The 13578-nt window shown below is 44.7% G+C and overlaps 1 protein-coding gene across 3 annotated transcripts in view; it reads right to left on the bottom strand.

Moving 5' to 3' along the window:
- Window positions 1–13578, bottom strand: part of FAM131B (family with sequence similarity 131 member B) — a 68470-nt gene that overhangs the window by 53266 nt on the left and 1626 nt on the right. Inside the window, exon 1 of one of the 3 annotated variants that reach the window (XM_065585012.1) lies at window positions 1464–1544. The exons of the other annotated variants lie outside the window; for them this stretch is intronic. The gene's annotated coding sequence lies outside the window, so the exon portion shown is untranslated. Of the gene's footprint in view, window positions 1–1463; window positions 1545–13578 lie in introns of those variants that run through there. 3 annotated transcript variants of the gene reach the window in all.

The raw sequence follows: 13578 nt of genomic DNA, 5'->3' as shown, positions 1-13578 counted from the left end.
CTCTGCTGCCCTGACTCCACCCGCTCCCCATTCAAAGTGAGCTTCTGCCACCTTTGCTGCATAACACTGGCTATAACACTTCTCCAAAATAAATTCTTCCAACCAGCTGTAAAACTGAGCACATTTGATGTGCTATCGCTAAGAGAGGATAAACACAGTCAGGGCCCAAGAGCAGAGTGCAGACACACACTTTATTGGAAAGCAAAACATGTCTAGTGGATACAATTACTTTTTTAATTTAATCTTTTAATCTGATGTGGATGAAAGGTGCCAGGCTGACAGTTCGAGACACTAAAGTCCTCCATTGGCCACAGGCTCAGCATAGACAGCAGCAGTGAGCTAATCCTCATGCTGTCCCCGCAGTGGCTCGGGCTAATCGCTTGAATGTATACCTACAGAATCAGACGGTCTTAAATTCGGGCAGCTAGTCCAAGCCATCCCTGGGCCAGAGTGCCCAAACTGCTATTTTTAGTGTGTTAGCTTGAGCAGAGCTAACATGTTTCTGTTCATTTGTGCTGAGAGGCACCATCCCAGCTGGAGTATAGACATACCCTTTGATGAGACTACAACTACAGACTTCATCCTTCTCCACTTAAATTAGTAGGACTTTTGCCATTTAATCTTTCCCCAGAAGCCATCCTGCCTCCCCAATACCACCTCCTTCCCAGACATTCAGGCCACAATCTAGGTGTTACCTTTGACTCAGCCCTCTCTGTAGACTAGACCAGTCATCCAGGCTGTGTCTAAATCTTGCCACTACTTTCTACACAACATCGCTAATATCTGACCTTTTCTTTCAATCCACACAGATAAACTCCAGTTCAGGCCCCCATCATCTTCCATCTTGACTACTGCAACTTTCTCCTTTTTGCCTTCAACAAATTCACCCCTCAAGTCTATCCAAAACACTGCTGCTAAGATCATCTTTGTTTGCATCCCACCACTGATCCTACCTTTCCCCTGTATCAGACACAATTTGACTTTCCCTTTAAGGCCCTTCATGGTTTAGTCCCACATAACTCTAATATGTTATTGAGGCATTGACTCCCACCTCCACCCTCCCAATAATGCCAGTTTTCTATCAGCCCCCTTTGTACGTTCTCCCATTCTGCCCCTTATGCATGGGAGGCATGCCCCATAAACATCCACAAAGCCTCCTTTGTCCATGGTCCCCCTTCAAATCTCACCTTCAAATTCACCTCCTGTGTGATGTCTACAAAACTCTTGACAATGGCCAGGCAGTTAGTGGGCTAATGACCACTGCTTACTATATTGAATATGACCGTTCCCACTGTTACCTGTCTCCTCCCTTTGTTGGTTTGTTATATGCTAAGATCATAAGTACAGGGTCTATCTGTATGACGTATATACAGGGCCTAGAACAATGGTGTCTACTTTCCTGACTAGGGCTGCAATACAAATAATAAACAATAATAATGATTACAATAGAAGTGGAATCGCACCCTAAGTGGCCCATTTGTGCCAGAAGTGGAGATGATCTTTGATGAAGATATCATTTCATACACTCCACATCATGGTAAGCTGTGTCAAAAGCAAACAGATCTAACATTATAATATTTCACATTTCTATAACATCTTTTCAGCCTAAAGGATTCCCAGAGCACTGGAATGGAGACTCTATATTGTGACAGACCCAGACCAGTGGGGTACAGGAGTCTGGTAGAGGGCAAATATACTGGTCACTGGATGAATAGTTTTCTGTTCCCTAAGTGACCAGAGAAGGGGCTGCACTAGAGTAATCAGGAACCTGCTAGAACCAGTTAAGGCAGGCAGGCTAATTAGGACACCTGGAGCCAATTAAGAAGAAACTTCTAGAATCAATTAAGGCAGGCTAATCAGGGCACCTGGGTTTTAAAAGGAGCTCACTTCAGTTTGTGGTGTGAGTGTGAGGAGCTGGGAGCAAGAGGCACAAGGAGCTGAGAGGGTGAAGGTGTGCTGCTGGAGGACCGAGGAGCACAAGCGTTATCAAACACCAGGAGGAAGGTCCTGTGGTGAGAATAAGGAAGGTGTTTGGAGGAGGCCATGGGGAAGTAGCCCAGGGAGTTGTAGCTGTCATGCAGCTGTTACAGAAGGCACTATAGACAGCTGCAGTCCACAGGGCCCTGGGCGGGAACCCGGAGTAGAGGGTGGGCCCGGGTTCCCCCCAAACCTCCCAATTGACCTGGACTGTGGGTTCTTCCAGAGGGGAAGGTCTCTGGGCTGTTCCCCAACCCACATGGTGAATCTCTGAGGCAAGAAAATCTGCCAATAAGTGCAGGACCCACCAAGATAGAGGAGGAACTTTGTCACAATATGTAGGGCTCACTTCCTCTATCTTTGAAACACAGCCATCTCTGGGGTGTAAGAAAACAGCCATTTAACAGGACACCATACATACTTTTGGACAGAAAGTGATTAATACCATATGCAATTAAAGCTGCTGGGAAAATTTTAAGCAGGTGAAATGTAGTTACTTAAATTAGAATTTAGCCATGACTCTGGGGTTATCATCCTACTCTTACAACAAAATGCCAATTTAATAATGGCCCAAGTTGTCAGAACCTCAGTTTTACATTTCATACAAAAAGTGGTCCTTCCAGCAGCTCACCACCTTGTCCCACCATGCTGGGGCACTGGGTCAGTACTGCCTCTCACTGATAGAAGAGACTTACATACTAAGCCACAAACATCAGTTTCTATAGCACCTGTGTTTTCCTGGGTTTTTCTTCTGTATTGAAAATTTCCTTTGTTTTTAATTTTTTGGGAATATTTTTCCAACCAGTTCAGGTTGCTGTGGAAAATTTAAGTTTGCTGCAAATTTCAGCATGGAGGCACCATAGAAATCAGAGTGACGGTTGGAGACATGGAGATGATGCTCTAGTGTCATCAGCAGTCTATTCTGTTTCAATCCAAACCAGGATTTAAGGAGACTGTGTGAAGTGACACTAGCCAGCACAAACGTGTTAGTCAATCTGGGAGCTGGACAAACGCAGAGACACACAGGGTCTGTCTTTGTCCAGCAGTCTCAGGAAATGTCTTCACAGCTGTCTGGAATCTGGGCCTGCAGCAGAACTAGTCTCCAGGCAGTCTCATGAGTACAACTGGCCTGCAGCAGGCTGCTTGATTGGTCATGCAACCTGATTAGCTGCAGGGGCCAGCAGGCCGGCTCTTCAGCCAGCAGTTGCAGCAGCTCCTTGGCTACTCTGTGCTCATGCCCACCACTGTGCCTGCTCCTGGATTAACTTGTTCCTGCTGCCCCTGCCTTGCACCCCTCCTTATGGTGCTGCCCTGCTCGCTCCAGTTCCTGCCCTCCGTGTTGTCTTTGGCTCCTGATTACAGACTCCAGCTTGACCGTTGGCTCCAGCTTCTGACTACTGACTCCAGGTCTGACTCTAGTCCCTGGTTTCTGATGCCCGCTCTAACCACTAGGCTAGGTCACTCTCATACCAGTTGGATGACAGATTGAGCAGCCCCTAAAATTAGGGCCAGGGATCCTCAGCGCAAGCATGAACCCTATTAGGTCCTAGTGGAACTGGTGGACACTGTCCAGAACTTTCAGGTACAAGTGATTGCCCTGCAATCAGAGAATGCTGCCCTACAGAAGCAGGTTGCTCTGCTGGCTCCTCCTACTCCACCCTCCCTGGAGCCAAAGATTCTGCTGCCTGACAAATTTGACAGAGATTGGGACAAGTTTTGTGGGTTCCTGAACCAGTGTTGGCTCCTGTTCCTCCTACACTCCCGATCATTCCCCAGGGACCAGGCCCATGTGGTTGACTGGGAGTCCTTGCCTGGGCTTCCCACTTTCTGGAACAGTCCAGTCCCCCTCTTGTGACAATTAGAGGAATTCATTCAAACCATGTCCCTTATCGTGGATGACTGCAACCAGGTGCGGACCACTGAGCCAACCCTTCAGGCCTTATGTCAGGGATGCCGGCTCATTGCCAAGTACGCTGCTGAATTTCATCATTTGGCTTCTGGCAGTGTGTGGAATGAGACAGCATAGAGCCACCACTTCCATCTGGGGTTAAACAAGGATATCAAGGACGAGCTTATGTGGGTGGAGCCTCCATCCAGTTTGAATAATCTGTTTGACTTGTGCATCAGAATCGATGATCGCCTCACAGAGCTGCGGCGTGAGTGTACCTCAATTTTCCAGAGGCTGCCATTCACCCCACCCATGACACCCCAAGCATGCAGAGCTTCCCTGGCACCAGAGTTCTTGAAAGCTAACCAGGTTCGCCCGCACCTGACTCCGAGAAGCACAAGCCTAATGTCTGGCATTGGTGCTTATATTGTGGGGAACCTGGCCATCTTGCCTTGACATATCCAGTGAAGACTCAGATGGAACCAGGGCTTGGGAAATGCAGGTCCCCAGCCAGGAAGAGTGGGTCCAGACAGAGATGGTCTTCTTCCCCCTCTGGTAATTCCCAGCACCCATGGGGCCACAATTACACTTCAGGACCTCCAATCCAGTTTCCGATGCAGATCCAAATACTTCTATTGATTTTACTACCAGTAAGCTCCAAGATTCACTTAGAGGTCCTAGTTGGCTCGGGGGCCCTCAGGTAACTTTATGGTCTTGAACTTCGTTAAGACCCACACAGTTCCCACCATATGCAAGGACTATCCAGATCTGGTTGAGACTGTTGCTGGATCTCTTCTCTCCTTGGGACCAGTAACCCACCAGACCTTGCCAGTAATGGTTATCACCCTCCTGGGGCACTAGGAAATCCTACAATTTGGATTAATCCAGGCCCTTACGCTCCATCACCCTAGGTATACCCTGGCTTACCACCCATGACCCCCATATTCACTGGCGGAAGGGTATTCTACACATTAACTCCAGATATTTCTGGCTATCCTGCCTCCCAGGATCTGAGAACCAGACTGGTATATTCTGTGGTTCATGTCATGTGCTGGAAGACCCTGATCCTCAGGCAGCAAAACCACCGGGACCCTTAGTGCCCCTGCAGCTCCACCTGCCACAGCCAAGATCTCCCACAAATACTGTGACTCTGTCAATGTTTTTGACAAGGTGAAAGCAGACATCCTGCCTCCGTATTGGACTTACAACTGGCTGATCAATCTCTAACCCAAAACCAAGATCCCATTTAGTAGACATATGCTCTCTCTGAACCCAAACTTGCAGAAGAAAGCTCGGAAGAGTTTCATCTGCCCATCCACGTCCCCAGTGGGTTCTCCAGTCTTTTTGGACAGCTCTTTGCAGGAGTGTTTTGACCACTGGGCCCTGAGCAAGGTGACCATATGAAACTGGACCCTGCTCTCATTTATCAACAAGATCTTAAATTGGCTATGTGTGGCCAGTATTTTGATGAAGATAGAAATCTTTGGTGCCTATAATCTGGTGTGCATGCATGACGAGAGATGAGTGGAAGACCACCTTTAATGCTCAATACAGCCACTGTGAATATCTAGTCTTCCTATTTGGCCTATGCAGTGCTTCAGTAACGTTTCAACACTTTATGAATGATATATTCCAAGATAAGCTGGAGAAATGAGAGTTTGACTGGGACACCCTTGAATTTCTTGCATATATCATCTTACCTCAAGGACTGGCATCTTCTAGATGGTGCTAGGTTCCTGGTCCAAGTTCTGATGGATCATGCAAACTTGCAGTCCCTAAAACAGCCAGGCACCTGAACGAGCAACAGGCACCCTGGTCCCTCCACTTGATGTGATTCAAGTTTGTGGTCACCTACGAGCTGGGGACAAGGAATGGGAAGGCGGATGCATTGTCACAAAAGGATGAGTACTACAAACTGGGTGAGGAGACAATGTCCATGATTCTCAAGCCCTCCAAGGTCATTTCTGGCACTGTAGCCTCTGACCTGTTATTCTCCGTCCACTCTGTTACCTAGCAATCACCTTGCCATCCAAACCTATCAAGCCCTAGACCACAACCAGGACCAGACCTTAACAGGAACTTGATGACCTGCTGTATCAGGATGCCTCTGTGGCATCCTATGTAGAGTCCTGTGACCTTTGCACCCAGACCAAGACCCCCATTCGTTCAAGCCCACTGGATCTCCTCCAGTCCTTACCCACTCCACCTCAGCTGTGGACCATCATTTCCGTGGACATTATCATGGAATTACCACCCTCCCAAAGCCACGCTTTCTAGTGGTGATCAACCACTTAACCAAGATAGTGTATTTTGTTCCATTGCAGGTGCCTCCTCCCTCTGCTCAGGAGACAGCCTGCTTGTTTGTGATCAACATCTTTCGTCTCCACTGCATGCCTGCAGGATAATGTCTGACTGAGGATCCCAATTTATTTCCTACTTCTGATGAGAATTTCTATGCCGTCTGAATATCAATGCCCTAACCTCAGTGGCCTATCACCCAAAGACCAATGGGCAGGCAGAGCAAGTCAGTCAAGCCCTTGAACTACATGGCTTCCTCAACTTATCATCAATATTACTGACTGTCCCTGATCCCTCATGCTGAGTTTGCTTACAGCAATGCTATAGACGTCTCCACCAAGCAGACTGCCTTCTTTGCTCACTAATTATGGTTTCTATCTTTGTGCTCATCCAGAGATCCCCTCTGAATCAATGCCCGCTGCTACCAAACTCACAACCCACATCCAGCAGGCACTCCAAGAACCTCAGAAGCAATTAGAAGTCACCAGGGAAACTTACAAATGGCATGTTGACCTATCCCGCCAGCTGACACCTGGCTTTGGGGTAGAGAGCCAAGAAGAACGTGTGCTTCAGCAGATTCTAGACTCTCATTGGGTCCAAGGGAAACTACAATATGTAATGTACTGGAATGGGTATACCCCAGACAAATGTTCATGGGAATGTACAGAACACTTCCATGCCCCGGCTCTCCTGCGTGCCTTTCACCATGCTTACCCTTAGAAACCAGGCCCCAGGGCCTAGAGAGTATTGTCTGGAATCAGGACCTGCAGCAGACCTAATCTCCAAGCAGTCTCATCAGGACAGCTGGCCTGCAGCAGGTTGCCTGATTCACCATGCCACCTGATTGGCTGCAGGGGCAGCAGGCCGGCTCATAAGCCAGCAGAAGCAGCTTGCTGGATTCTCAATGCTCATGCTCACCACCGTGCATGCTCCTGTGTTACCTTGTTTCTGCTGCCCCTGCCTTGCACCCAGCCTTGCCTCCGTATTGTCTTCGCCTTGCATGCTACCCTGCTCGCTCCAGTTCCTGGCATCCGGCTTGACCCTCAGCTCTGGTATCCAGTTCCTGACCTCTCGTTTGACCCTTGACTTTGGCTTCTAACTGCTGACTCCAGCTTTGATCCTAGTCCTTGGTTCCTGATGCCTGCTCCAACCACTAGCTTAAATTGCCCTTATCCTGGCTGGCTGAAAACAGTGTAAGCAGGGTGTGAATGAGCTCTCCCCTGACAAGTAGTGATGAGCTGTGGAAGAACACTTTAGGCGCTGACCTCGTTTGCATGGATACACCCACTCTGCTTAGGTGCGATTGTTTGCCCAAATGATCACTTTTGGCTGGTGTTGGATCCCCAGGCTCCTTGTTATTGAGGTAGGAGTAATAAGGGGTTGTTATCCTTGGTATGTGCATCAAAGGCAGCAGAACTATGCTTGGTAGTCCCTGATTGAGAGACTCACCCTCAACTAAACAGCATTCACTAAGCAGGGGACATGGGTTCCAAAGGCCAGAGAGGAGAGAGAGGGGTGGGTGCTGCTTAAGGGCTTTAGGCACTATTTGACCCTTCCTCTCTCCACTCTGTAATAAAAGGGCTAATTTAGGCTCAATTGAGAGTCTCTTCTTACACACCGCAGAGCTGAAATCATTGATAAGTAGGTCTCAGCATTAGACCTGCTTTGGGACAGTGTCTCTGATGCAAGGAACTACCCAGTGTGCACCAGCAGTGAAGATCCCCCACTAACAGCTGAAATCACTGAGAGCTGTGATCATTGAGAGTTGTGTTAAGTGGTAGCACCTGAAGATATCCCGGCAAGTGGCGGGCAAGGTGGCAGGCGATGAGGAGTGGTGAGTGAATGCCAGGACAGTGGAGCGAGCATGGTGCCTTCTCTCCACCCAGGATGGGAGGTGAACTCTGCAGATGTACTTCTGAACTCAGGGTATGCACTGATACAGGACAACAACTGTGAGTGGGGGGCGGAGAAGGAATGGGTATGTTAAAGGGACTTTTGGTTGCTGGACTTAAGAACCTGAGGGAAAAGGATACTGCCCAACTTACTTAGGCGGGGTAGGGTAGGTCTTTTGCTCATGGTTTGTTTATGAACCCTGTTTGCGGCATTTTCCCAAATTAATGCCAGGTTACTTCCCTCCTTTTATTAAAAGTTTCTTTGCTGCACTCAGACTCTGTGCTTGCAAGAGGGGAAGTATTGCCTCTTCGAGGCGCCCAGGGAGTGGTATATAATTGTTCCAGGTCACTGGGTGGGGGCTCTAGCTGGTTTTGTGTTGTATTGTTGAAAAGGAACCCTGAGATACTGAACCCGGCCCTTGTTGCTGCCAACTCTGAATGGCAGAAGGGTTACATCAACACAGATAACTTCAGTGTTACCCCTAACTTGACTCATGTCCACACAAAAAAATCTCTAGCTTGAGTTAAGTAGTGCTTTTAACTCAAGCTAGTTGGCCTATCATGGTGGTGAGCTGAAGCTTGAGAGATGCTGATGCTCAAGCTAGTGATGCAGTAGAAATGCAACAGCTTGAGATATAATTCATCAGTAGCTAATCCAGCCACTCTGCTAATCCAGTCATTCCATGCTGCTAATCAAATCAGTCTGTACAAACTTTTGAGTCACACAGAGCTCTTCTTCTTCAGAAGAACTCTGTGTAGCTCAAAAGCGTGTGTCTCTCACCAACAGAAGGGGGTCTAATAAAATATATTATTTCACCCACCTTGTCTCTCTCATATCCTGGGACCAACATGGCTATAAATACACTGCATATAACTCCAGTGTTGTTGTTTTGCAGTGTGGTCACTCTCACCCTAGCAAAGCTAGTGTGAGTTCAGTAACGTGAGTTAACTGTTGCAGAGTTATCTGCCAATGATAGTGTTTCAGTCACATCATGTATGTCACATAGCCACAATATATCACCTGTATCAAAAAGGAAAAAAAATCCATCATCCAGAAACAACCATAGATAAATTTGTGATAAGAACCAGCAGATTACAAAAGAGGTAATTGATGAAAAATTTGCCCAGTTTATTTATGCAACAAACTCTCCTTTCCCTATGATTAAGAACCCACACTTCATTAACATGTCATTAAGACCAGGATACAGTCCACTCAACAGAGCAGATGTCACAGGCAAATTGCTGGATAAAGTGTATGAAAGAGAAATTGAGCAGTGTGCAAAAGGTCTAGAGGATAAAATTGTTAACCTGAGTCTTGATGTGTGGAGCAAAGTCCACAATGATCCTGTTGTATGTGCTTGTGACAACAGAAGAAGGGAATGTCTTCCTTACAGAAACAATTGATACATCAGGAAATGCACACACAGCAGAATACTTACAAGAAATAGCAGTAAAAGCTATAACAAACTGTGGAAAAAAAAATTCAAATGTCTAGTACGCAGCTTGGTCACAGACAATGCTGCAAATGTATCCAAGATGAGAAGAAATTTAGAAGAGAGTGAAGAGAGACCCAAGCTAATAACATATGGTTGCAGTGCTCATTTGATGCACCTCCTAACCAAAGACTTCAGTATTCCAGAAATAAAGGCTAATGTTAATACTGCAAAATACTTCCGTAACGACTTTGCACCAGCTGCTCTGAAAAAAAAAGTGTGAGGTACCAAGCTAACTCTCCCACAAGATGTGCGATGGAACTCAGTAGCGGACTGTTTTGAACACTATATCAAGAACTGGCCTAATCTGATGACAGTTTGTGAACAAAATCGTGGAAAAAATAGATGGCACTGTCACAGCCAAAGTTCTCAACATTGGGCTTAAGAGAAATGTTGAACACAGGCCGAGTACCCTGAAGCCTATTTCTGCAGCCTTGAACAAAATGCAGGGAAATAGCTGTTTATTGCTGATACTGTTGAAATTTGAAAGGAACTGAGAGATCTTAAAAAGAGAAATATGCAATGACAGAGTCAAATTACAAGCATTACAAAAACAAATGGGACAAGTACTATCTCCAGCTCATTTTCTTGCAAATATTCTCAATACTCAGTCCCAGGGTCAAACCTTAAACTGCTGAAGAAGAGGAGTTGGCTATGACAAGGACATCTAGCAATCATCCCCCCATAATGCCAACTATAATAAACTCAGAGCTAATGGTGTACCATTCAAGAAATATATGTTTGCTGATGACGCTTTAAAGAAAGTCACACCAGTGAACTGATGGAAGTCACTTAAGCATTTGGATTCAGAGACTGTTGAAGTGATGATCTCACTTCTTCTGCCAGTGTAGAAAGAATATTTTCTTCCTTTGGATTAATTCATTCAAATTGAGAAATCGTTTGGAACCTGAAAAAGCAGGAAAGCTTGTTTTTCTTGTCCAGATTATGAACAATCAGGAAAATGAAGGTGAAGATGACTGAGTTAGCTTCAGAAGCCAATAGTTTAAGTTTCTAATGTTGACCTGGCTGACATAGTTGATTTAATTTTTGTTTTGTTTTTTAAATATTTCATTAACTCTGAAACCTTAGTTAAACTTGTTTTTAACAAAAACAAACCTGATTTTAAAAAATTTGAATATATAACTAAATTCAAAAATTCATATGCTTGTTTTGTTAAAATATTATGTTTGAAGAAAAAAATCCAAAATACATAACCTTGTTGTTTTAGTTAAATTAAACAATTTAAATGTCTGTCTGATGGTGTTCTCCTCCTAAGACAGCATGGCAAGAAAATCCTCCAAATATTAATGATAGTTCACCTCCCAATGACTTCATAAATATCTGCTTCAATTACCTTTGGTAAATGAAATAACCAAGCAATCATTCATTTTCTGATATAGCTGTAAAACTAATCTGAAATGTTTTCAAAATAAATCACTTAAAAATGTATAGTGTGTACCTTCTAAAAATGAAACCTACATCTATCTCTGAGTTGTGAAGAATAGGTATTAAGGTTATAACAACCAACAAGACTGCACTTTTATGTAGAAATCCATGATTAAATCAAGTCTTCCTGACTCATGATTTAAATCAATTCCATTTAAATCCTGACAGGAACTACTGTTTTTTTTTTTTAAATTTGGGGTTTGTATAGCCCCTAGTACAATGGGGCTCCTGATCCATCACTAAGGCTCCTAGGTGTTATGGTAATACAAATAAGAAATAACTATGTGATAGAAACCACTTGGATTGCTTAAAAATGGACAGAGCCCTGGAGCAATCCTAGGAAAAAATCCAGCAGTGGTGTATGAGGGACTAAATGTGATTTACTAGATCTTTTCTATCACTAACTTCCATAATCCAAAGTCCTGAGTTGAAAACCATTCAAATTCAGAGATACAACCAGTACAGTATCATTGCCCCCTCTTCTAGCCCTACAACCACTTGATTTGAGTGATGGAACATGTAGACCCCATATTAAATCAATTCTGCAAGAAACAGGCCAGCAAGATTCATAGATTCCAAGGCCAGAAGGGACCATTGTGATCATCTAGTCTGACCTCTGGTATAACACAGGCCATAGAACTTCCCTGAAAAAATTCCTAGAGCAGATCTTTTAGACAAATATCCACTCTTGATTTAAAAATTGTAAGTGATGGAGAACCCACCATAACTCTTGTTAAATTGTTCCACTGGATAATTGCTCTCACTGTTAAAAATGTACACCTTATTTCTAGTCTGAATATTTCTAGTTTCAACTTCCAACCATTGGATAATGTTATATCTTTCTATGCTAGACTGAAGATCCATTATCAAATATTTATTCCCCATATACATACTTATAGATGGTAATCAACTCACCCCTTAACCATCTCTTTGCTAAGCTAAATAGATTGAGCTCCTTGAGTTTGTCACTTGAAGGGATGTTGTCCAATCCTTTAATCATTCTTGTGGCTCTTCTCTGAACACTCTACAATTTATCAACATTCTTCTTGAATTGTGGACACCAGAACTGGACACAGTTATCCAGCAACAGTCACTTCAATGCCAAATACAGAGGAAATATAACCTCTCTATTCCTACTCGAGATTCCCCTGTTTATGCACTCCAGGATTGCATTAGCCCTTTTCACCATAGAGTAGCACTGAGAGTGCATGTTCAGCTGATTATCCACCAGGACCCACAAATCATTTTCAGAGTCAATGCTTCCCAAATTAGAGTCCTGAAATTATGGTCTACATATTTTGTTCCTCAGTGTATACATTTACATTTAGCCATAGCAAAATGCATATTGTTTGCTTGCAGGCAGTGTACCAAGTGAGCCAGTGACCTCTTCCCCAATTTTTGTGTCATCTGCAAACTTTTTCTGTGACGGTTTTTTATGTTTTCTTCCAGGTCATTGATAAAAATGTTAAATAGTGTAGAACTAAGAACTAATCCCAGCGGGACCTCACTACAAACAAACACACACACACACTGATGATTCCTTGTTCACATTTGAGTCCTATCAGTTAGCCAGCTTTTAATCCATTTAATGTATGCCATGTTCATTTTATATAGTTCTAGTGTTTTAATCAAAGTGTCTCAGTGACACATCATGTCAGGGGCTAAGATCACAACCATGTCTTGCAGCTCAGAGGCCTATACCTCTCTGACCTGGTATTTAAAGGCATTAATTTCCTACACAGGCCATCTTCACAGTCCTGAGGAAGCTTCATAATGGGAGCCTATAAGATTGAATAGCACAGATTCTCCACTCCCAGCAGAATTCCTCCAGACAAACTTCCCCACTTTTCCCACCACCTCTGCGCAGTCTCTAGCTCCCTGACCCAGCACTCCAGAGAGCTATGGTCACTGATGAGCCAGAGCTGGGAACAGTGGGCACAGGTGGTAGGCATCAGACACAATTACTAGGCAGATCTCTCTCTCTCTCTCTCCTCTCTCTCACACATACACACTAGAACCCTGGCTCTACAGCTCCCAAAACACAGGTCTCTATCATATGAGCTAAAGGCAAATTTCTTCAGCTAACATTATTAGTAGATCTCTTATTTTCATTGTGGACCCTATTTTTAAAAGTTATGGTATAGGTGCACTTGCACATGCAAGTTGCAATTAGTTACCGTCATCAGGTGGACAGATGGACATTTAGTCACCTAAACAACCATGTCCACACATTGTTAGCTGCAAATGCAGGTGACCAGTTACACAGACTTTTTGCAATGCAGAATTCAGGCCTCCAGTCATAAAAATGTAGTCCTATGTTTAAAAAAAAAATCGGTGTGGGTAAAGATGAGCAGCTCAAGACAGTTCTAGCCAACTGGGAGTGGGTGTCACTGAAGTTGTTTGTTATTTTCTGATGGGGGTGTGTGATGGGGGGGGGGGAATCAGATACGTTTAGTTCAGAGACCACACTGATAAGGCAACATGGCAGGATAGATAAATAATGTCTTTGGCACAGTGCTCACTCAGCCTGGGGGAATGAGGTGTGAGGGAGGGCCGTGTGGCTGACTTGCTACAGGGAAAGGGT

This window comes from Chrysemys picta, chromosome 1, assembly GCF_011386835.1.
Source record: "Chrysemys picta bellii isolate R12L10 chromosome 1, ASM1138683v2, whole genome shotgun sequence".
NCBI classification, from domain to species: domain Eukaryota; kingdom Metazoa; phylum Chordata; order Testudines; family Emydidae; genus Chrysemys; species Chrysemys picta.
Note: the sequence above shows the minus strand (reverse complement) of the source record. Positions and strands in the feature narration are given on the sequence as shown.